Below are 24,003 nucleotides of genomic sequence, written 5' to 3' on the forward strand. Positions count from 1 at the left end.
TGAAACTAGTTCACATTAGAGTGTAATTGATTGTTTTCAATGTGTGGGCATGGGGATAAAGGCTGTTCCAGTGGAACTGAAAGTTAATCATTAAGCTAGAAGAATGACTTTTCTACATAAGAATTTCAGATGTGCGGCTGAAAAAAAGATGTTTCAGTGGAGAGGACTTTCCCATCCTGAAACTCAACCTATGTCTTCTAGGCCATTAGCCACGGAGCAGGCTAGTCCACCCTGCCTGGGACCCTGTGGCGGCTCTGGGAGAAGAGCCCAGCCTGCATACTTGGTGCCTTCTGATAACACTGCAGGCATTTGCCATCACTTGAAGATTTAGAATTGCAAAGGAACGTTCATGATGCTTTCTTTTCTTCTTTTACTTTATTTGATCACTCCAGAAAAATCTATTGACCACCTACTGTGTGCCTGAATGGATACTAAGTGCTATGAATACAGTTGTGAAGAAGAAGTCCATGGCCTTAAAGGAGATAAATCTAATGTGGGGGGCAGGGAATGAGCAGCTAAAGGCTTTGTAAATGGACAGTAGTGGCCTCCGGAAGTATAGAAGAGCTTCTAACCCAGCTTTGGGAGGTCAATAAGGGTGTCCAGAAGGAGGTGATGGCTCAGCCAAGCCCTAAAGGACCAATCAGGGTGAGCCAGGCAAAAAGGAGGAAGAAGAATATACTGAGAAGAGTGGGTGAGCAAAGGCTCTGGGGTTGAGAGTGAGTGTGTTTCACTTGGAGGACCACTTCCAAAAAAATGAGTGAAGCGGGGGGTCTGGCAAAAGGCAGAGAAGGGAACGGGGAGGGAAATCAAGGCCCAGTCCTGGAGGACTTTGTAAGCCACTATACAGAACTTACATTTAACTCTGAGGTGATGAGAAACAATTGTAGGGTTTTCAACAGAAAAATGACAGAACCAAATATACATCCCAGAAAGTTTATTCTGACAGCAGCATAGAGATGAGATTAAAGATAGGCTTGAGCTAAGGTAAGAAAGCTGAGGTGGAGACGAGCACACAGTCACAGCGTTGTCAGGTAGTGGGATCACAGGCTTGGTCATCAAGCAGATGGGGTGGTGGTCAGGAAGAGTCCAGGATGACAAAGGAACAAAGGGTGTATCACCCCTTGATATGGAAATCCTGAAAAATAAATAGTTGGGTTCAGTTTGGGATCCTAAAGAAAGGATGCTGTGGCCCTAGCCTGTTTGGCTCAGTGGATAGAGCGTCAGCCTGCGGACTGAAGGATCCCAGGTTCAATTCTGGTCAAGGGCACATGCCAGGGTTGTGGGCTCGATCCCCAGGAGGGGGCGTGCAGGAGGCGGCCGATCAATGATTCTCATCATTGATATTTCTCTCTCTCCTGCTCCCTTCCTCTCTGAAATCAATAAAAATATTTTTAAAAGAAAAGAAAAAGAAAGGCTGCTGTGGGGTGCCAATGGCATGGCCGGCAATAAGACTGGCCTCCCATGGAAGGGCCCGCCCAGACTGTCCAAACGTATGTGGTGCCCTGGCTGGGGATTGGGAGAGAGATTCTCATTGGAGATGAAGACTTGAGGGTTATCAGCACCTAAATAGCATTTGAATCGCAAGAGTAGATGAATCCCCCATCACCATAGACAGTAAGTACAATAAGAGGGCCAAGAATCTGAAGACACTCTGCTGTTTACTGAATAGCAAAAGGAGAGAAATCCAAAAAACACCCTCAAGAGGATCCAGTAAAAGCAGAGAAAGGAAAAAGGGAAAAGGTATTTGCAGTTTAGGTAAATTGCCACCAGGTGGAGTGTGGTCTCTAAATTAGAATCTCTTCTCAGAATTTAAAATTCCCGCAAATATCCTGACCTGGTCTGATAAGATACTTGCACTTCAATGCTTCCCAAATGAGCACATTAGCTTTAGGCCTAAATTCTAAATCTCTCCCTTAAAAAATCGTACACACCACACTACGCTTTGTCATGTCAGGTTCAGACAGGAAGTATTGGAAAGGGCATATTCCCTGAGGTCAGGCCATTCTGACTGCAACCCACAGGTCCAGGCGTAGCTCTCTGACCTTGTCACTTAGTCTTGCCTTGCCTCCGTTTGAAACAAAACTTAATGAAAAGAGCGACTTAGGTACACTTCACATAACTTCCTGATTCCCTTAAACTGTTTTTAATTATTTCTTAATCTAACCTGGGTTTTCATTCCCTCGTATTAATTGCAATTCATTCTTACGTTGGCAGAAAACGAATAGCCCGGGGACCGCGTGCTTAACCTTAGAGTTTGGCAATGCTGTCCATGGAAAAAGCCCTTGGTCCTTTTCACCTGCTGGCGGATTAAGTCCCTCATTAAGAGGCTTAGGCAAGCCACTTCAGCCAGTGCTTATAAGAAAATCTTGGCATCGAGATGCCATTTCAGAGCCTGGCCCTCTTCCGCTGCCTGCCTTTGTCCACGCCGAGAAAGAAAACACTCGCTGGCCCTCTGAGCCCCGTGACCCTTGACAGCTAATGAAAGCCTGGTTGCCCGAGCTACGCTGGCTCCTGCGCAGGCCCCTGGTTCCGTGCTGGCCACTGCCACCCCGCCAGCGGGCAGGCGCTCTCGGGGGACTGCTTTCACCGGCCAGGGTGGAGGGAGGGGTGCTTGGAGATCTGCAGTGCTCGGCCTCCTGGACCCAGTTAAGCCTTTCCCCTACAGCTGTCAAACATGTTCTTTTCTTCTTCTCAAACTTTTAAACAATTCTGAATGCTAAACAATAAAAGATATTTTAAAACAACTTTTTAAAGCATTGTTTTTCTGAAGGCGGTGAAACTACTCTGATACTACATGGCAGATACCTGTCATTACACATTTGTCCAGCCCCCAGAAGGTACACCACCACGGAGAACCCTAATGCAAGCTACCGTGTGGCCCTTGGGTGGTAACAGCATGTCTGTGTAGTTCATTCATTGTAACAGACGCCCCTCTGGTGCAGGATAAGGACAGTGGGGGAGGCTGTGCCGGGTGGGGACAGCGGGTACATGGGACTCTGTACTCTCTGCTCAATTTTACTGTGAACCTAGAACTGCTCTTTTTAAGTCTATGTTCACTGTCATTGGTATGAGTTTCTACCCTGTGATGTCGGTCCTCAAGGCATCCAGGAAAGAGGAAGCAGGAGGCATGCTGTGTGAGTAGGTTTACCAGATGGCTATCGAGCACCTACTTCGTACTGGAGACTGTGCAATGTGAACACCCCACCCATGAGCCAGACAGACCCAGCTCCTGCCCTCAGGAATCCTGTAGTTGAAAGGAAAAGAAATAAATGAAGTCACCCAACTAAATGCTTCATTTCACTGTGGTAAATGCAAAGAATGTGCTATGAGAGCGTTCCCCGGGGAGCAGCTAGAAAGGGCTATTTCTCTTTCCTTGGCATTTGTTCCCACTCCTTCCTCAACATCAACATGCTGAGTAGTTAGAGGTTAGTGCATTTGGGTAGCTGAGTTAGTGCAGTGGTATCAGTTCATCACCTCTTCCTCCACCCAAGCCTCTCGGCCCCAGAGAGCTGGAGGGTTGCTACTGTGAGCATCTTTGAGGTGACACTTGCGTAGACTTCAGCTGGTTCTCTCCAAAAAGGCAATGCTTCAGTTCCAAAGGCCTCCAGACCCACCTCACACCAGTCAGGATGGCTGTATATTTTATTTTTTTTAAATAGGAAATTGTAAGTGTTGACAGGGATGCATAGACGTTGGAGCCCTTGTGTATTGTTGGTAGGAATGTAAAATGGTATCGCTGCTATGAAAAATAGTATGAAAGTTACTCAAAAAAATTAATAGCTTTACCATATGATCCAGCAATTCCACTTTGGGGTGTGCACCTAAAGAATTGAAAATGGATCTCAAAGAGGTGTTTGTACATCCATATTCGTGGCAGCATTATTCAGGACAGATAAAACATAGACACAACCCTACTGTCCACCAATGGGTGAATGGTAAGCAATATATGGTATACGCTTAACAGTGGTCGGCAAACTCATTAGTCAACAGAGCCAAATATCAACAGTACAACAATTGAAATTTCTTTTGAGAGCCAAATTTTTTAAACTTAAACTATATAGGTAGGTACATTGTTATTAACTTAATTAGGGTACTCCTAAGGCTTAGGAAGAGCCACACTCAAGGGGCCAAAAAGCCGCATGTGGCTTGCGAGCCACAGTTTGCCGACCACGGCAACTAATGAAATTCTGACATGCTACTGAATGGATGGACCCTGAGGACATTATGCTAAGTGAAATACACCAATCACAAAAAGACAACTACCGCATGATTTCACTCATCTGAGGTATCTAGAACAGTCAAATTCATAGAGACAGGAAGTAGAAGAGTGGTTGTCGGGCTTTGAGGGGAGAGAGCAATGGGGAAGGATTGTTTAGTGTGTATAGAGTTTAGTTTTGCAAGATTATAAATTCTGGAGGTGGGTGTGGTGATGGTTGGATGACAATATGAATGTGCTTAACTCCCGTGAATTGCACACTTAACAATGTTTAAGATAACAAATGTTTTATTATGTGTGTCTTAGCACAATAAAAATAATTGGAGAGTAAAAGCATCCGGAAGGCGAGACATTACTACCTTCTTTAGCTGCCCTGTCAAGTTTTTAACCCGCTTACTCACAAACCCGGTGTGGCAAACTGTGAAACCAGGCGGAAGGTGACCAAATGCTTTCGTCATCTTGGCCCTCTATTCTCTCCTGCCCTCTGCCTCTCCTAGAGTAATTGTTTACTTGGTGAGTCAGAGAAAGGTGAGCATGCAGGATGTATTAAACAATGGGGACAGGGATCTTGAGATATTGTGCCCCAGATTTAGCAATCCCTACCAGTTGAGAAGACAAGGGTGTGAAGAAATGGAAACTCACATCCGTGGCCAGTGGGAGATCCGCTGAGAGAACCGTAAGAGAGAGAGCGCCACCTTCCAGCAAAACAAAATCATCTCTAACTGTTGACCAAGCCATTCTACCTCTGGAACGTTTTGTTGTGTTGTTGTTAGAAATGCAAATGGGCAAAGATACATCCATCAGGATTGAATGCCAATTGCAGCACAATTTAATATAACAAAAAGCAATAGATAACCCGGGTGTCCATTACTCAAAGAATGGTTAAATAAATGATGGCACATCCATACAATAAAGTACTACGCGCTTGTCAAAAGAGCACGAGGTAAGACTATATAAACCGAGTGGAAAGAAGTCAATGATATAGAAAGTAAAACCAATAAGTAGCAAGACGCTATGTCTAAAATCTCATAGCATTTAAAAACACAATGTTCACATGTGTTTGTATGAGTATTTTTAAAAGTCTGGAAGGCTGTGCAGATGACTAAAGGAGCCTATCCCTAGGGAATGAAATGTAGGATAAAGGTGCCTTTTTTCTTTAGATGACATATTTTTATTTACTTTGACTATTGCATGTGATGAGTATGTATCGGTAAGAAGAAATTATTTTAATAAAGTAATTTTTACATTTGAGCTGCTACAGACCAGGCTGGGAATAGTAGACTCATCCTTAATATTGATACTTGTTCTGTGACGGTTCACAGGTTTGATTGGAAACAGCCCCTTCCTGTTCAGACCCCCTTTCCCGCACCCGGCATTCTGTATGAAATGATGTATGAGGATCGTGGAGACAGGAAGGTAGAAGAGAATGATAGGGCGAGACAGGGGACGGAAAGGAAAGTAAGGACTTGCCCAAATGAAAAGCAGTCATCAACACTGTGTATGTGGAGTATTTATGATACGGTAAAACATATTAAAAAACAGAATTCAAAAATGTTTCATTTGTATGATCATAACTAGAAAAGAGACAATCATTTGGCAAAGGTCTGGGGGTGCAGGGTGGAGAGGGTCCATGGAGGAAAAGGGGGGACATCTGTAATATTTTCAATAATAAAGATAATTTTTTTTTAATCAGAGAAGTAAATGGACTCCCCCAGCCTCCAAAAAGGATCCTGGAGGAAAGCAAACAAAATGCTAACAATGGTAGACCAGAGAGCCTGGACGGCGAGACGGGATTCTTTACTTCCTCACGTTCTACATTTTTTTTAATGAGCGGATCATTGGTCGTGTAAACAACCACACTTTTATTTGAGATGTGTTATCACTCCCAACACTTCACCCTCCCCAGTACCACCAGAGGTACAGCTCCCACAGGGCACAGGCGTGTCTAGCTCTAAACTCATCTCCACAGCCTGTGTATCTCGATTCTGAGAAGCCCATCAAGTTCGGAGCTTCTGTCCGCAGCAGGACAACCTGAGGATCAAATGCTTTTCTCAAGGACTTCAGGGCGGGGCAGTACCATCCGTGGCTGTCAGGCTTAGGACTCCGAGGACATTTCATAATGTGCGTTCAGCATCCTCAGAACCTCAGGGTGAGAGCCCAGGACATGATGGAAAAGGGTCTTTGCTGCTTACATGTTATCTGGAAAGCTGACGTGAGAAACCATGCGCGTTTAACAAAACCCATCTGACTCTCTGGTTGTGGCTTTAGATTGACTGAATGTCCCTCCCTGGCCAGAGGCCCTCACACCCTGCTCTCTGGTGAGCATTAGTGTTGGCGGCCTGTCTTGGTTCCGTTTGTTTGCTCACAGCCCCCAGCTGGGCAGGCTCCCTCTCTCATGTCTCGTAACATTTTTTGAAAGAACGGGGCCTCTGATGCAGGGCCTCACAATGAGGTCCCGGGTTCCCTGTGAAATGGGAAGTTTTCAGCACCGAGGGGAGCCGAGAGCGGGAGGGGCGCCGGCTCCCTCTGACCTGTCAAAGCCCCAAGGCTGTCACTCGGGTCCTGTAGGTCAGGTTTCTCGGAAACTGCCGCACACCCAGGAGAAGTGCTCGTCGTTTTCTAACGTCAAAACCTACGAGTCAGGCCAGCAGCTGCCAGGTTCTTCCTGAAAGCGTGTCACAAGGGCAAGTTCAATCCCTAACCATCTCCTTCAACACTCACCCCTGCGCTTTAGAATCACCTCCACATCCAGGCCTGAAGATCTCTGGGTATTTGGTTTGACTGATGTTTCTTTATCTTAAAATAATAAGTGCTAGTTCCTCTGTGCTAAGCTTTCTCCCCCTGTTATCAGAGTTCAAAGTGTTACTATTGCTGTTTGGTTTTGCTTTGCTTTATTTTATTTTATATGTATGTATTTATTGCTGCAAAAGCTTTATTGTTTCATGCGGTCCGATGCATGGGAGAGGGCTCCAGGGTGGTTAAAAGGATGCCTACTGGTTCTGGGGAGAGGCTCAGGCAGAAGCCAGACACCAGGGGGTGCAGAGGGGCCCCTCAGAGGCCTCTGGGCTCCACAGGCTCCTGGTCGTGCTTGAGGGGGGGCCTTTCCAAGAGACACTCGCCCAGCCCAGCCTGGGGCCTAGCAGCCTGGAGGTGAGTCAGGTGTCGCCCATCTTCCTGATGAGTTTCACCTCCTCGCCCCGGAAGTGGTTCTCCCGGAAGTCACAGAGATAGTTTAGCTTCTTTAAGAGACGCTGCCCTTGTGCTTCTTCTCCACCAACTGGCAGAGGCCACATGGTCATGGAACAGAAGCCCAGAGAGAGGTGGGTGTGGGGCCCACAGAGGAGCTGGCCAGGCGGGCAGCAGCCTCCGCCTCGGGGAATAATTCCGACAAATTTGGGCGCTCATGGTTGGGGGAAATAAGAAGTTCAGGTCAAAAACCAGTGTTGGCTGCTCTCAGAGGCTGAGGATGGCTGAGGTCGTTCCGGAGGTGGGGATTGGGAAAGAGGTTGGAGGGAGGCCAGAGGCTGGAGGAAGGGGTGTCCCTGGTCCGTTCCGTCCAAACACTGTTGAAGCAAGAGGCAGATCCGGGACTAACCAGGGCACCGCCTGCTTTGCTTTATTTTTTTTTAATTCTTTATTGTTTAAAGTATTACATGAGTCTCCTTTTCCCCTCATTGACCTCTCCCTGGTCACTCCCATCCCCAAGCACATGCCTTCACCCCCCTAGAGTCTGTGTCCATGGGTTATGCTCATATGCATGCATACAAGTCCTTTGGCTGCTCTCTCACCCCCCTCCCCTGCCTTCCCTATGAGGTTGGATGGTCTGTTCGATGCTTTATTTTAAAAATACTTGACTTGTAGCAACTCAAGGGAATAAGGAGGAGAGAGTTTATAGTGACCGTGAGCCATGAGCTTCATCCTATATAATAAAACCCTAATATGCAAATCAACCAAATGGCAGAATGACCGGTCGCTATGATGCGCACTGACTACCAGGAGGAAGATGCTCAGTGCAGGAGCTGCCCCCTGGTGGTCAGTGCACTCCCACAGGGGGAGAGCCGCTCAGCCAGAAGCCGGGCTCATGGCTGGCAAGCACAGTGGCAGTGGCGGGAGCCTCTTCTGCCTCCACGGCAGCGCTAAGGACCCCACAGGGAGCGGGCCTAAGCCAGCAGGTGGACATCCCCCGAGGGGTCCTGGACTGTGATAGGGCACTGGCCAGGCTGAGAGGCCCTCCCCTCCTCCCTCCGCCAGTGCACAAATGTCATGCACCAGGCCTCTGGTATAAATATAACGTGTTTTGTTTTTAATTTAATTTTCCCAGCAATGTAATCATTCTATAGATGAGGAAAGTGAAGCTCAAAAATAGATGCTGGTTGTTCCAGTAGGAATAGTTTCCCCCATTTTATTAAAAACTGGGGCTCAGAGAGGTTAGCTATTTGCTTAACATCATGTGGCTTGCTAAGAGAGATAGGATTTACCCCAAGTCTGTCTGTCTCCCAGCTCTTGCTTGCTAGGCATCTTGGAGTCCCTAACAGGAGCACGTCGATGAGATGGTGCCACGATCATTCTCCTTTTATTCATTTACTTTTATTTATTTCTATTGATGTCAGAGAGGAAGGGAGAGGGTCAGAGAGAGAAACATCCATGATGAGAGAGAATCATCAATCAGCTGCCTCCTGCACGCCCCACACTGGGGATCTAACCAGCAACCCAGGCATGTGCCCTGACCAGGAATCAGACCATGACCTCCTGGTTCATAGGTCAGCACTCAACCACTGAGCCACGCCGGCCGGGCCATTCTCATTGTATAGGTGGGAAAATACGGTTTAGAGAAGTTAAGTAACTTGTCCACAAGTCTATCGGGTGAGCTACAGAAGACATGGCGACCCAGGCGGTCTGACTTTCTGAACCGCTTCATGGACTGTGTCCCCAGAAACACTCTTAAAGAATCTGCTCCAACAAAAACAAGGGAGAAAGGGCCTTAGGTGTGCAAGGTACAAAATGCTAATTTCCAAAAGAGAGAGAGGAAGAGAGAAGCAAAAGGAACTCGCTGTGACACGAGGCGTGGCCACGGAGCTTGGGCTCCTCCACGAATACGTGTACAAACCCTTCCTTGATATTCCCAGGAGGGCCCGTGCGCACCTGGTCATTTCTCCTGGCTGTTGCCTAGGAAACCTCGCAGCTTCCGAGCCAGGAGGCCAGAGCTGTGTGGGGGAGGCCGCTGTGCATGGGCGGGGTGGGCAGCCGAGGCTCAGCCAGGCCTGCGGTTTGGGGTGGGCTCCCTCGTGCGGTGTTCTGGGTCAACCATCCTCCACATTGGGGCCAGGCCACTGCCCCGCGTCGGGAGGGCACGGCGGTGCCAGTTCATAGCGGTGATGGTTCTGCGCCCATCTGCGTGCGCCCAGGCGCCTCTGCCCATCGTGAGCAATGGCGGGGCCTCTGCGGGCACCGGGACCGACCCGGGCGGTGCTGGCCTGCTGTAGGAGATCAGCAACAGCTTAGCTACCTGGGAGCCTCAGAGGAAGCAAAAGCAGGTCCCCGTGTAAACCTACACCCTGGGAATGTGCGACCCAATTTCTCTCCGGCTTTGTCTGAGCAATTAGGAGACGAGATAAGGAACTGTGAGAAGGAGCCGTGTTTTGAATGTCGGCCGCAGCTCGTTGCCAAGAATAAGACAAAGCAGAGCTCAGGCAGGAGGCCGAGCGGGAGGAGGCAGGTCCCGGTGGGGACGTGTGAGATTGATGGCCTCCAGCTCCTGTGCTTCACAACAAGGCCACCCGCCCGAGTGCCTCCTGGGGAGACGGGTGCAATATTTCCTCCCGGTGGGAGGTGAGGAGGCAGAAGGAGAGAGCGCGCCTCATTATGCAGAGGAGCCCGCGTAAGGCCGCTCTTCGCCACCGCCGGTGCCCTTCTGAGAAGGTGGGTGGTGACGGGGGCCAAGGGCCAGTGGCCCCTTCATCTCATAAAACCCGATTACCAGCAACAGGTGCACCAGCACACACACTCCCCGGAGCCATCGAGACCTGCAGAAAGCAAGCTCCCCGGGCTGCAGGTGATGTGGCTGCCGCTAATGATGGGTATTAATTATACGGGGAAGACTGCAATGCGCTCATAAAATGGGTGTCTGCACCTCATCATTTAGCATCTCGTGCCATGATGATAAAGCAATCATGACAGAATCACAAACAAGCTTCCTGTTTATTTCTTTGCCTCTCTGAGAACTAGACTTTGAAAGTCAAATCACAAAGTTTGGAGGAAGTGGGTAAGAGACGTCTCCACGCGTCTGCCGAGGGCGGAGAGCGATGACGGCAGTGGAGAGAGCAAGGAAGAGATCAGATGGATGGATGGATGGATGGATGGATGGATGGATGGGGGAAAAGGACTTATTTCCTATGATAAATACTCTCCTAAAGTTAGATCAGAATGAAGGTGGCAATTTCCCCTGGCTGGTCATAGTAGCATTTTGTTGATACGTTTAAAAATACCCAAACCGGACGATCAATGTTGATGTTTCTCTCTCGTTGGCGTTTCCCTCTATCTCTACCTCTCCCTTCCTCTCGCTCTAAAAAAATCAATACAAAATGTTTTTTTTTAAACTGGTCAAACTGCGCTGGCCAGTGTGGGCCACTCGGTTGGTTGGAACATTGTCCCATACACAGAAAGGTCACAGGTTCGATCCTGGGTCAGGGCACATACCTAGGTTTCAGGTTCGATCCCCGGTCCAGGCATGTGCTGGAGGCAATCCATCAATGTTTCTCTCTCTCTTCTCTCTCTCTCTCTCTCTCTCTCTCTCTCTCTCTCTCTCTCTCTCCCTGTCTCAAAAAGAAAAGAAAATGTCCTTGGGTGAGGATTAAAAAAGAGAGACGTATTCGATGGTATGTGACATATCTCCATAAAACTGTTACCAAATGTGCACTCCTTTTTTTAATGCCCAGACCCTTTGGAAGAACAGCGCCTTCAGAGGGCCGTGGAGGCGGGGTGCTCGCTGGGAAGGAACAGGGAGGTCGCTGTCATGCACACCCAGCACCTGTCACTCCTAGGATTGCTCAAGGTCCCGCCGTTCACAGGCCCGAGGCTGAGCAGAGCAGGCTGTGGGAGGTGGAAAGTGGGCGGGAAGGAGCTGGGAGGGTGGAAACTGCCAGCGAGAGCAGGAGGGCAGGAAGGGGTGGGTGGAGGAGCAGGAGGGCGCGTCCGTCCGGAGAGAATCCAGGGAGCGACACACCCACCAGCACCAGTGCCAAGAGCCGGCCAAGATCCTTATCATGGCAGTTTAGTAAATTGCGCCTCATAAAAATTAAGGGCAATTGGGAAGGAGGACTGGGGACCCGGGCAGCGAGGCGTTGCAAAGCCTGACTTACCTGGAGTTCCGAAACAGCCCTCTCAGGAAAGGGTCTACCCACAGTGCCCTGGCAGAAACCCCCGAGGGCCGGCCATGCAGCTGCCTCCCGCCTGCCCGCCTGCTTCCTCAGCATTTCTCAACGCCGAGCCCTGCTCAGTCAGTGTGTTGATAGGTGCCGTTTTCAAAACATTGGCAAGTCCTCACTGCTGTGACTCAACTGTCTGTTTGTTTGTGTCTAATGGAGAAGAGGAAGCAAATACTCTTTTCTATTTCAAAGAAAAAGGAATAATTTGATTATTGACTCACCCTTGATTGCTCCCGGAGTACTGTCCCTGGGACGAGGGCAGGGAGTCACCGCAGGTGTGGGTGAGTTACAGTATTGGTGCGCAGAGCCGGTCTCATCTGGTTCCTCAGGTTAGGGAGGTGAGGGTGAACACCACACTGGCAAAGGTAGGTGGTGGATGAATGTGGAAAACCCTTTACGTCAGATTCCCAGGGATTCAGAAATTGTGATCAATCTAACCTGGAGAAAATTCACCTTTCATTTATTTCTTTTAAATGGCAGGGAAATTAATAATGTACAAAAGCATTGGAGAAAAGACTGTTTGATCTACCGAAGCAAGCAATGCCTCACCTCGCTCAGGCATCAACAGCCACACGCATCTAAGTTTCAAATGGGCACCTCGTAGCCTATATTTCATAAACACGGTCATGAACTCAGCCAGTGGTAGACTGTTTTCCTTTTTTAAAATTTGGACCATCCATCTTTCATGTATAAAGTAAAATAAAAATCAGGTAGGTAGAATTCCTTGTGAATTTAAAAGCATATACTCTAGACCAGGGGTGGGCAAACTACGGCCCGAGGGCCGGATCCGGCCCGTTTGAAATGAATAAAACTAAAAAAAAAAAAGACCGTACCCTTTTATGAACTAATATAAATTCAAAGTAAACATCATTACATAAAAGGGTACGGTCTTTTTTTTTTTTTTTAGTTTTATTCATTTCAAACAGGCCAGATCCGGCCCGCGGGCTGTAGTTTGACCATGCTGTGTGTTGCTATGTCCTGAGATTAAATTTGTATTTAGCTTGAGGTCAACTCATTCTGGAACCTCGGACACTGTATCGCAAGGAACAAAGTCATTTATTCGGGAGACTCCCAAGTCCCCTGACCTTCGGTGTAGATGACTTGTGGGTTAAAAGACGGCATCGTCCTCTGGAACCCCAGCTTCTCTATTCCCTTCGAGTATTTCCACAGAACCAGGCATCAGGATGAATCGGGGTGATTGTATTTCCTGAGTAGTCAAAGGAACAGCCAGTAGGACAGAGGTTTGGCTCCGTCTTCACATCTTACATCTATACCAACAGCAAAATCCTCCACACCACTGATAAGACGTGTCACCCCTCTTCTCTATGGAGTTGCCCAGTCACCCTCTGGCCTATTCGATTCTGGAAGGTACGTGTGATCAGAAAGCTGCCCCTGAGCCATCCCACACATAAGAGTTCAAGAAGGAGAGCAGAGGTCCTCTCTCTGGCCACCCAGTGTTGCCTCGACTCACTCAGCCAGGTTCGCTGACTCATTTGTTCTATGAATACTAACCGGGTTCTCCTTCATGGGAATCGGAGAAGAAAGGCGTTGGACTCCCTTCCCCCTGGGGCCTGTGCATCTGGAGGTTCTGGGTTTGGGGAGGGAATGTGAAGCCAGATTTGAATGGAAGCAAACATCACCTAAGTCTGTCAGAAAAAAAGAAAAACAGATAGGCCTGTTTCCTATCTTTTTTATTAGGCAGTGAAGATGGGTGGAGAGGGAGAGAAACTCACTCCTCTCTGGGGTGAACTCAGAAAGCCTTTCGAGGAGATGGGAGCTGAGAGGGGTTTGCAAAGTTGTTTTCAACTCTAGATCAAGGGGAGCTGGGGCTCCAGGTGCGAGTCACATGACCAGCAAGGAAACTGACATGGGAAACTGGGGTGACGGGAAGCCAGTGCTTTGAGATTTAGGTACGAGAAGAGAAATATTAGCAGGTGAGTTTGGAAAAGAAGACTAGACCAGTGGTCGGCAAACTCATTAGTCAACAGAGCCAAATATCAACAGTACAAGGATTGAAATTTCTTTTGAGAGCCAAATTTTTTAAACTTTAACTATATAGGTAGGTACATTGTTATTAACTTAATTAGGGTACTCCTAAGGCTTAGGAAGAGCCACACTCAAAGGACCAAAGAGCCGCATGTGGCTCACGAGCCGCAGTTTGCGACCACCTGGACTAGACTATATACTCAGGGACATTTGTCAAGAATCTGTTAGGTACTGGACCCCCTACTAAGTCGTGGGGATAAAAATTTACCTAAAGATTTTCTACCCAAAGTGAGCCCACCAGCCAGCTGCATCAGCATCACCGGAGTCTGATTCCAAATGAATAATTTCAGACACCACGCCACAGCCAAAGAGTCAAAATTTGCGTTTTTAACAAAATCCCCAGGTGACTACCGTGCAGTTAAGCTTGAGAATGACTGGCATAACATATTGTCCATATTCAAGGAGCCTACATTTTATTGGAGAAGGTAGACAAGCAGACCATCAATGTAGTGCAGTGATAACTGGGGAAGGGAGACGAGAACAAGAACGGGAGATGCTGAGGCCAGCAAATCAGATCAAGGGGAAGGTCGCGGGGGCCAAAAAGGAACAGTTGTGCAGCTGTGTCACCAATGGGGCCCGAAGGTGCCACGGCACAGGCTGCCTACTGAAGACATTGACCAATAAAGAGAAGGAACCTTAACATTTCCTTTATTGCCTGATCCTCCCCCACTGCTTCTTTGGTACCAGCTTCCATCATCTCCTGCCCACACCATGCAACACCCTCTCTACTGGCTGCTGAGCCCCATCCCTTCTGCCCGTCACCCCAACCCCCACCCAGTGTATCATACTGCAGCCAGAACCTTTGCAAAACCTAAATCTGTTCTCATCATCAGATGAAAGCCTACTTTTTAATGTTTTTAATTGTTTTTTGACAAGAGAGGAAGGGAGAAAAGAAAAAGAAACGTCCATGTGAGAAACTGATCGGCTGCCTCTTGCACACCCCCTACTGGGGATCGAGCCCGCAGCCCAAGCATGTGCCCTGACCAGGAATCACACCAACAGCCTTTCGGTGCACAGGACAATGAGTGCCCAACCAGCTGAGCACGCAGGCCAGGGCTTCACGTTCTTGGATAGCTTCCCAGTGCTTCCCTCCTTACTATGGTTTGTAAAGTGCTGGGGCCTCAGCTCCGGTTGCATCTCCCTCCCCACACAAATGGACTACCCTTGCCCCCCAGCTTCGCCCTCCCCCCACCCCGGCCCCAACAGTGCTCTCTACTCCATCCAACAGGCCTCTTTCTCAGTCTCATACACTCTTCACACTTCCTCCTACAATAGGCATTTGAACGTGTTGCTGGTGTGGCTCAGAGGTTGAGTGTTGACCTATGAACCAGGAGGTCACGGTTTGATTGCCAGGTTGCGGGCTCAGTCGCCAGTGGAGGGCGTGCAGGAGGCAGCCGTTCAATGATTCTCTCTCATCATTGATGTTTCTCTCTCTCTCTCCCTCTCCCTTCCTCTCTGCAATCAATGAAAATACTTTTGAAAAATATTGGTTTTAGGTGGACAACATAGTGAACAGCTCTTGAATAAATGTTGTGACAGCAACTCTCCAGTCACTCAATTACTGTTTATTTATCTTCCCCACTGCCTTTGTGGTCTTCGGGGAAGATACAGCAGTGAAGCAGACAGGCAAAAATCTCTCTCCTTGTGGTGGACGGAGGGGAATGAAAATAAACTAAACAAGCAAATGGTATGGGACGTTAGGAAGTGATCATTGCTGTGGGGGCGGAGGGATGTGCAGCAGGGAGGAGGACCAGGGTGGGAGCAGGTTGTAAATGGACGAGTGTGGGCAGAGGAGCCTTCCCCCAACTCCTGTCAGCTCCATGCCCCGCCCCCCAACGCCCCAAGCTGCTTCTAAGCATCAGTTCTGGAACTTTCGTGTGGGTCAGAATCACACAGAGGTTGGCTAAAAGCAATTGCTGGGCTGTCTGCAGTTTCTGATGTAGTAGGTGGGGTGGGCCCTGAGAATTGCATTTCCCGCAGGTACCCAGGAGATGCTTATGCTACTGGTCCAGGAAAAATACTTTGAGAACGTCTATTCTAAATAAAATTGAAGAGACTAGTTGAAGTTGCTCTTGTTGACTGTTATAACAACCAGTACCCCGGAAGAGCGTAATAAGTAATCATCTTAGTTTCTCCTCCAGAAAAAACAATCCAATTGGATTTAATCTTCTAACCAATATCTCTTTCATCAATTCTACTGCTCTTCCCTAAAATTTCTGGGTAAAGAAAAAAAAATCCCCTTTTACATGTAGAAATTAAAACTGGGCATCATATATTCATAAGGGCCTAATAGTGAATTAAGCAGAAATAGTCTTCCGCAGCTCTTTCGAATAACCTGATAGTTTAAAAATATCCAATTTAAAAAGTAGCTGTTTAAATTAAAGCATAATATTACTTAAAAGACCTCGCTGGGCTACTGACTTCATCACACAAAATAATTTATTGTTCAGATTTTGTTTCTTTAATAAATACATAGAGAGAGGTGAATAGTCAACTTTCCTCTTGCCATTCTGCATTAGAACAATTCATTTTTAAAATGTGTGTTCTCAAACCACTTTTTGAAATAAGGGTTAAAAATTGCACAAAAGGAAAGCAAATTTCTTTTTTAACTGATAAACTAAAATGAAACAGGACTCTGACAGCAGCTAATAAAGCATGTCTTCTGACATTTGTAAATTCAGGAGATGCCACTTTAATACAGTGTGGAAGTGGGTATTGGTCTTCAGTTCATTGGTTTTAGTGCGCCCTGGGAAAGTATCTGACTTGCATTTTTGTATCTGCCAAGATGTCGGTTCTGACAGGACTCTCTTCAGGCGAAATGTAGTTGGCCTTTCCGCCGTTTTCGCTGACACAGAAAATAAACAATTTCTTAACATCATTTAGGATAATGCTATCTGAATCATAGCAAGTTCAACTCCAAATGAGGTGCGCATGTGAAGCCATGTGCAGAAACTGGCTGAGTTAGTTCAGGGCATGACCATTGAGCAGCCAGACTAACCAATGCTGGAAGCAGATCTGACTGGAGAAAAACTCCCAAATACATTAAAACAGCCTGCCTTTAATGTCCTCATTCCCACTTGTGTATAACATTTGACTTTAATCGAATGTATATGCAAGTTGCTTCCTGCAATGTTGAGCATTAACTATAATGCACCCTTATCTAGAAGACATTTGATGATTTGGGTTGGCCATTAAAATGTTTAAATTGAGCACTTAAGTACAGTTTAGAAAATTATAGTCTCTACATTTGAAATAACCATAAATAAAACTCTCTTTAAATTATTATGGAAGAATAATGCTAAGTGAAAAAAGCAGAATACAAAATTGAATCTACTCTGTAATTGCAACTGTACAAAATTGGTTATGCATGCAAACCAGATTGGGGGAAAAATGGAAAATGTAAATGACTGATTTGTGAAAGAAGTAAATTGGAGAAATGTCTTTTTTTAAAAAGACACTATACTTCTTATAAAGTTATTTGTACAATTTTCAAAAACATTGAGATTATTTTTGGGAAGAAATTGTTTTCTCTTCTTGGATTGAATGCTTTTATGTCATTGATGGTAATTTAAACGATCAAGACAGGAAAGGTTGTGTGAGTGTTAGAGAAACAGTTGCTCTCTTCTTTTCTTCAAAGAAATTTATTTTTAAAGCCCATGATGTTATTGTAGATACGCTAATGCACGTTCTTGACACTGACATTATTGTTGCCATTCATCTCGAATATTACAATTATCAAAAATACTAGTCTTTCAACCAGAAATAATCATGGAATCGTAATAAAGACAAATGAACTAAATTACTGACAAAGTTGAAAGTGGCAGTATTCTGATTACACAGCCAGCAGGAATTGTCAGACTAATTAACTCAGGGTCAAGCTGCTGAACCGAATGCCGGGACTATCCCAATCCAATGCAGGCCATGCCCGTTACTTCACGGAGACGGCGGATTTGTACTTAGGAGTAATGACCTGATATCTTTAAAAAGCTCAGCTCAGTAAAACGGTCCGTGTCAGGGCTGTTGTCAGCAGATCGGCCAAGTTCTGACAGTCAAGTCCGATCTTCTCAATTCGGAAAGCTAGGGAGGCCAGCATCTTGATGGGACGGCACAGGTGGCCGTGGGAAGGGTCTGTGGTCTAACCAGACGTAGGACAGGCAAACAGCAGGCACCAGAGGAAGACAGCCCAAAATGTAAGCAATTCGGAGAGGAGCCCCCCCATGGGAGAGGAGCGTTCCCCTGGGAGCTTTGAGCATCATAGAAGTTGGGGTTGGAGTACATAGATGAGAGAAAGCCCATCTCCCAGGGGCTCACTGGCTTTGGCTGTCGTTCCTTCCTCCGTGACCCCAATGGACTTGACGGACAGTCCTCAGGTGAACTGCAGGCGTTGAGGTCACTCCCCAAGGAGAAGGAAGCAGAGTAGAAAGTAAGTGCTGTCGGCCCGTCCGTGCAGTTACCCCTCCATTTCCATCCCAGACTAATGATCTGGGCTTTTCAGGACCCTCACTGGCCTCCCTCCCTCCATGTTTTCCCTTCCCAGCCCTCCCTTCTCACTGACGCGCTTTCTGCCATTTACCTCTCTGTGCCTTCACTCTTGCTTTCTCCTGCCTGCACTGCCCTTTCTCTCCTCCTCCTCTCCACCAATGGACATGAATTGCTTTGTTACTCAGGGAGGGGTGGTGCACTTGTTAGAAATAGTAGGTCTCTTTGTCTGCACTCTGAGGTGTTGAGGACAAACACATCCTGCTAATTTTTTTTATCCATTACACTGGTCCTGGCACAAGGAATGCACAGAACAAGAGTTTAGCTGAATGGACTGACAACATTATTGTAGGAGAGCGTCAACATATGTCCCACTCTTTCCTTCACACGACACATTTATCAAACACCTACCGAGTGCTCGGTGTGTGAAAAGTTACTCAATATGGCCTTTCACTCTCCAGAGAAGTGCCTTTTGAATGTGAAAATTTTGACCTTTGCAAATATTTAGCACGACTATTTTATTGCGGTTAAAATAAAACTTCAACGATCCCCCTGCAATCAGCTGCGCATTAGCATGCACCGGCCTAATTAAAAAGCAGGAGCTGTAACAGGATAAGGGAGATGGGCCATCCAGTGGTTACAAAGAAATAAAAAGAACGAAGCCATACGATAAAGAAGGGACATTCTAAATCTATACTATAAAGGTCAAGGGAAGACTGTCACTAGTTTTTCTATTTGGGCCCCAGGTATAATGGAAATGTAGCCTTTTAAAACCACATATAAATATGTTTTCTCTACTTTATTTTTAAAAATCCTTTTAAATAATGGAAAACAGAGTCTTTTGTCACAGTGTAGCCGTCAAGTAGGCCAAGACCCCAAATGTCTTATCACTGTGACGTGTATCTTCTCTTGGGGGTTTCTTTAAACATTTGAGACTATTTAGACAGATGCGCTCCCAGTTTAACCCATAATTTCAGGTTTATCCAAGTAACTTTCAAACCATAATGAAAGTGAGTTTGAAACAAAGGGCTTTAACATTTTATTCATCCTTTGATGCGCTACAAAAGATAATTTTTATTCCACCTTTATTAAAATTTTACATGGAACAAAAATCAAATAGTTATATAGTTATTTTTAACACCTATTATTTTCTTAGAAGTAACTAGCCTCCAGAGGTCCGAAACACAAACCAGACCTACTGTTGCTACAACTTCCCTGATAATTAGTCCTTGGCTCCTCAGTGTGAAATTCACTTTTTCAATGCCAATGATCTTTTATGGCAACCTTTTATTTAAATAATTCCACTCTCAGCTATGTTTCCTCGCCTTAAGTTAGTCCTGGCGTCCAAAGGTTACCTTTATGCGCTTCCTTTCCAGGCTCCTTGACCTTTCAGAGTTATGTGCCAACCCCCAGGCGGGTGGCTTCTTTCCGGATTTGAATCTCTTGTGCTCGGGAAATCCACGTCTCTGCGCCATTAGCCTCCCTGCAACACACGGAAGTACATCCCACAGCTCCTGTGCTGTTGTGGTTGTGGGCGGCCTTCCGTTCTCTTTTGTTTAAGGCGGTGCTGGGAATGACTTTGAAAGGAATGACCTAAGGTTTTCATCACTCAATTTCTTTTATTTTTTACTTCCAGATAATTATGGAATAAGAAGTTTTTAACCTAAATACATCAGAAATCATTCAAAGAGGAAGGGAAATGTTGGTTGTCTCCCATGGTTGAAGGCGCTTGTTATATAAAGGAGGTGTGGTGGTTGTCTGTAGCGTTGTCAGGATAGAACCAGGAACTGACAGAATAAGTTATAGAAGCACATTTCCACTCAGGCTGCTGTAGAGGCAGTAAGTTAGTCCCTCCTGGAAGTACTTTCCTTTGGGGATTCCTGGAATGAACAAGATATTCTACTGAATGAGTTAATAAATCTGTGTCTATACCAAAACTTCTGTGAGTGAAGGCTAATTACAGGAAAACGGACTCATACGGTTGGTTAGAACAAGGAGAGAGAGACCGGCCGTGTGGCTCAGTGGTTCAGCATCGACCTATGAACCAGGAGGTCGCAGTTCAATTCCCGATCAGGGCACATGCCCAGGTTGTGGGCTCCATCCCCAGTGGGGGCCGTGCAGGAAACAGCTGATCAATTATTCTCTCTCATTATTGATGTTTCTATCTCTCTCTCCCTCTCTCTTCCTCTCTGAAATCAATATATATATATATATATATATATATATATATATATATATATATATTTTTAAAGGACAGGGAGAATGAACAACCCGGGTTTCAGTCCCACCTCTGCTAGAGACAAAGCTGCGTGGTGTCACCTGAGCGTTTTAACCTCTTCAGACCGCAGTCTCTTCATCCATAAAATGGCCATGAAACTAGCATCATAGGGTCTTCGTAAAGATTAGATCAGTTAAAATTTGTAAAGTATGCCTGTCAACTCGCATATAGTGTGTCATAAATATAAAGGTGTTTTATATGGATTTCTTCTGTACTCTTTTATTTTTTATTTATTTTTTAAATTTATTGGGGTGACATTGGTTAATAAAATTATATAGATGGATGGACCTGGAGATTATTATGCTAAGTGATATAAGCCAGTCAGAGCATGACAAATACCATATGATCTCACTTATATGTGGAATCTAATGAACAAAATAAACTGATGAACAAAATAGAAACCCATTAATTGATGCATGGAACAGACTGACAACTGGGGAGGGGAGTGAGGGAGATGAAAGAAGGTAAAGGGATTAGCTAAAGAACATATATGCATAACTCATAGACACAGACAAGTGGTGAAGGCCAGAGAAGCGAGGACTGGTTGGGCTAGGCAAAAGGAGAAAATGGGGAAATCTATAATAGTATCAACAATAAAGATAAAATTAAAAATTTTAAAATGATAATAAATGCAAAAAAATTATATAGGTTTCAGGTGTACAATTATATAATGCAACGTCCATATATGTATTGTGTATACTGTGTTCACCACCCCAAGTCAAGTCTCTTTTGAAGTATCCAGCATTTTTTCCTCCTGTACTCTCTTGCACCTCCCCCCCACCCTCTTTTCCTGTGGTAATCACCATACTGTTGTTTTGTGTCTGAGTTGCCAACACTTGTTTGTTGAGTTATTGATGACAGTCATTTTGACAGGTGTGAGGTGATATCTCATTGTGGTTTAAATTTGCATTTCTCTGATGATCAGTGACGTTGAGCATCTTTTCATATGTCTATTTGTCATCTGTATGTCCTCTTTGGAGAAGTGTCTATTCAGGTACTTTGCCTATTTTTTTAATTGGATTGTTTGTTTGTGTTTTGGGGGGGGGGTAAAAATTCCTTATAATTTTTGGATATTAACCTTTATCAGATGTATCATTGGTGAATATGTTTCCCCATTCAGTGGGTTGCCTTTTCATTTTGCGGGTGGTTTTCTTTGCTGTGAAAAAACTTTTTTTTATTTGATGTAGTCCCATTTGTTTATTTCTTTTCTTTTGTTTCCCTTGCACAAGAAGATATATGAGAAAAAATATTACTAAGAGAAATATTTGAGATTTTACCGCCTATGTTTTCTTTTAGGATTTTTATGGTTTCAAGTCTAACATTAAGGCTTTAATTCATTTAGAGTTTATTCTTGTGTCTGGTGTAAGAGCATGGTCTAGTTTCATTGTTTGCACGTGTCTGTCCAATTTTCCCAACACCATTTATTGAAGAGACTGTCTTTACCCCACTGTATGTTCTTGCCTCCTTGATCAAATACTAGCTGACCCTAAAGGCATGGGTTTATTCCTGGGCTCTCTATTCTGTTCCATTGATCTGCATGTCTTATGCGCTATATGTTTGATGCCGGTACCATGCTATTTTGATTACTATTGCACAGTAACACTTGATATGAACCTAGCAATGTGCGTAGGTGTGGCTCAGTTAGGAGGGCACTTTAGCAGGTAGCACTACAAAAACAAGAACACAGAGGTATAAAAATTATGTCAAATTAGTGGAATTGAAGTGCAAGATATGAGGTCCAAGATGAAGTGAAAGTCATATCATGGAGGGACTAGTATATCATGTCAAGGTATTTGGGCCATGTTCTACATAGCTAAGAGCAGCCAGTGCCCCCAAAATGACAAAAGGAATCTACTGCCAATTAAGTCTGTGTCCTGGAGACCAGATCCTATTGAGAAAATAGGTTCTGCATCTGCTTCCCTATTTAAGATTCTTCCAAAGCAAGGCTGCTGATACAAATCACATAAGTGATGGAGGACACTGCACCGTCCCTAATTATTTTAGGGTAATGTAGTTAGTTACACACTAAACTAACACTAATTGAAGTTGGAAGAGGTTCAGAAAGCAATTAAATATTACTTGGAATAGAATTGAATATGTTGTTCTCTCAATACAGAATTCGTGTTGAATGATTACACTGAGTTAAATTGACATTTTCCCCCTGAATTCCAGCAAGTAATTCAGTCTCCCTTACTTTTTTTTTTCAAATCACATGGAAACAAGAGAAAAGATGCTAATGGAAGTATATTCCCTCACTTAGACCTGCCCTTGCATTAGGGATTTAGACCGAAAGCCCAATTCATCTTATGGGGAAGCTACAAACTCTAAGTCACATCTAATGAAATGAGTCATCTGCTTGGCTTCTTTCCTAATTTTTGTCCATGGAAACACGAGACAGGTAAACTCAGAAGCTTGTTTGGAGAGAAAATTGAAAAAAAAAAAACAAAAGATTGTTATAAAGAGCTATTATACACTGTTCCTGTTGTGGGGGGTCCTGTTTATGTCTTTGGGGTAAAAAGGAGATCGAGAAAATGCACTCCTCCTCTTGGCATCTGCCCACCCACCGTAGGATTCTGAAATCTCTATTTAGAGTCGGGGCCCAGCATTTGACCCTTAGCTCTAGCTCCATGGCTACTAAAACCTGACTAAATATTAAAGGGATCTGTGGCTGCTTTCACCAGTGTGTTTGGTGTCATAACTTAGGAGATTAGCAAATGACACTGACCACCTAACTTTATTTTGGCCTAAGTCAGCTATTATTTCCTACCCAGTTTAAAGGTTTTAAAAGCAGCAGACCTGTTTATAAGAATTCACAGGAAATTACTTTGTAGGAAATCTGCGATGATATGCAAAATTCTACTTGTTTAGCTTTTATAGGTTCTGGAATTGGATAAAATTAATTGTTTGCATCCTATATAATAAAAGGGTAATATGTAAATCAACTGAACAGCAGAACAACTGGTCACTATGATGCACACTGACCACCAGGAGGCAGACACTCAACGCAGGAGCGGCCCCCTGGTGGTCAGTGCGCTCCCACATGGGGAGTGCCACTCAGCCAGAAGCCGGCTCAAGGCTGGCCAGCACAGCGGCATGGCGGGAGCCTCTCCCGCCTCCACAGCAGAGCTAAGGATGTCTGACTTCCGGCTTAGGCCTGTGGACATCCCCCGAAGGCTCCCAGACTGCAAGAGGGCTCAGGCTGGGCTGAAGGACAAACACACTCCCCCCCCCCCCCCCCAGTGCACGATATTTGAATATCGTGCACTGGGCCTCTAGTATTAAAATAAGTGTGTGGCTTAAAATGCCGACCTGGTCATTTACTTCGTGTGGCTTAAAATGCCAACCTGGTCATTTACTTCCTCAGAGACTTCGCGAGGGTTTGGCTGGAATGGAGAAGTATTCATTCCTGCAGGTCTTCGTGTAGAAGGATAATCTGGAAACTCCCAAGAAGATGTGCCCCCTCGCCTGCGGGAGACTTTCTCTGGGAAAGAAGTGAGAGTACACACTCGGAGGAAGTGACTGCATTTGAGGGAAGAAGGAAAGACTTTACTGCACGAGTA

General features: G+C 45.6%; 1 long non-coding RNA gene across 1 annotated transcript; it reads right to left on the reverse strand.

Annotated features, from left to right (window-relative positions):
* Window positions 1-919: 919 nt before the first annotated feature.
* On the reverse strand, window positions 920-11,625 carry LOC106695490. Its single transcript, XR_001346568.2, has 2 exons — window positions 11,575-11,625; window positions 920-1,135 (listed from the first exon to the last, which is right to left on the reverse strand). It is a non-coding gene; the product is annotated as an uncharacterized LOC106695490 (long non-coding RNA).
* Between the last annotated feature and the right edge of the window lie 12,378 nt (window positions 11,626-24,003).

Source organism: Myotis lucifugus, unplaced genomic scaffold (genome assembly GCF_000147115.1).
Source record: "Myotis lucifugus unplaced genomic scaffold, Myoluc2.0 scaffold_1425, whole genome shotgun sequence".
NCBI classification, from domain to species: domain Eukaryota; kingdom Metazoa; phylum Chordata; class Mammalia; order Chiroptera; family Vespertilionidae; genus Myotis; species Myotis lucifugus.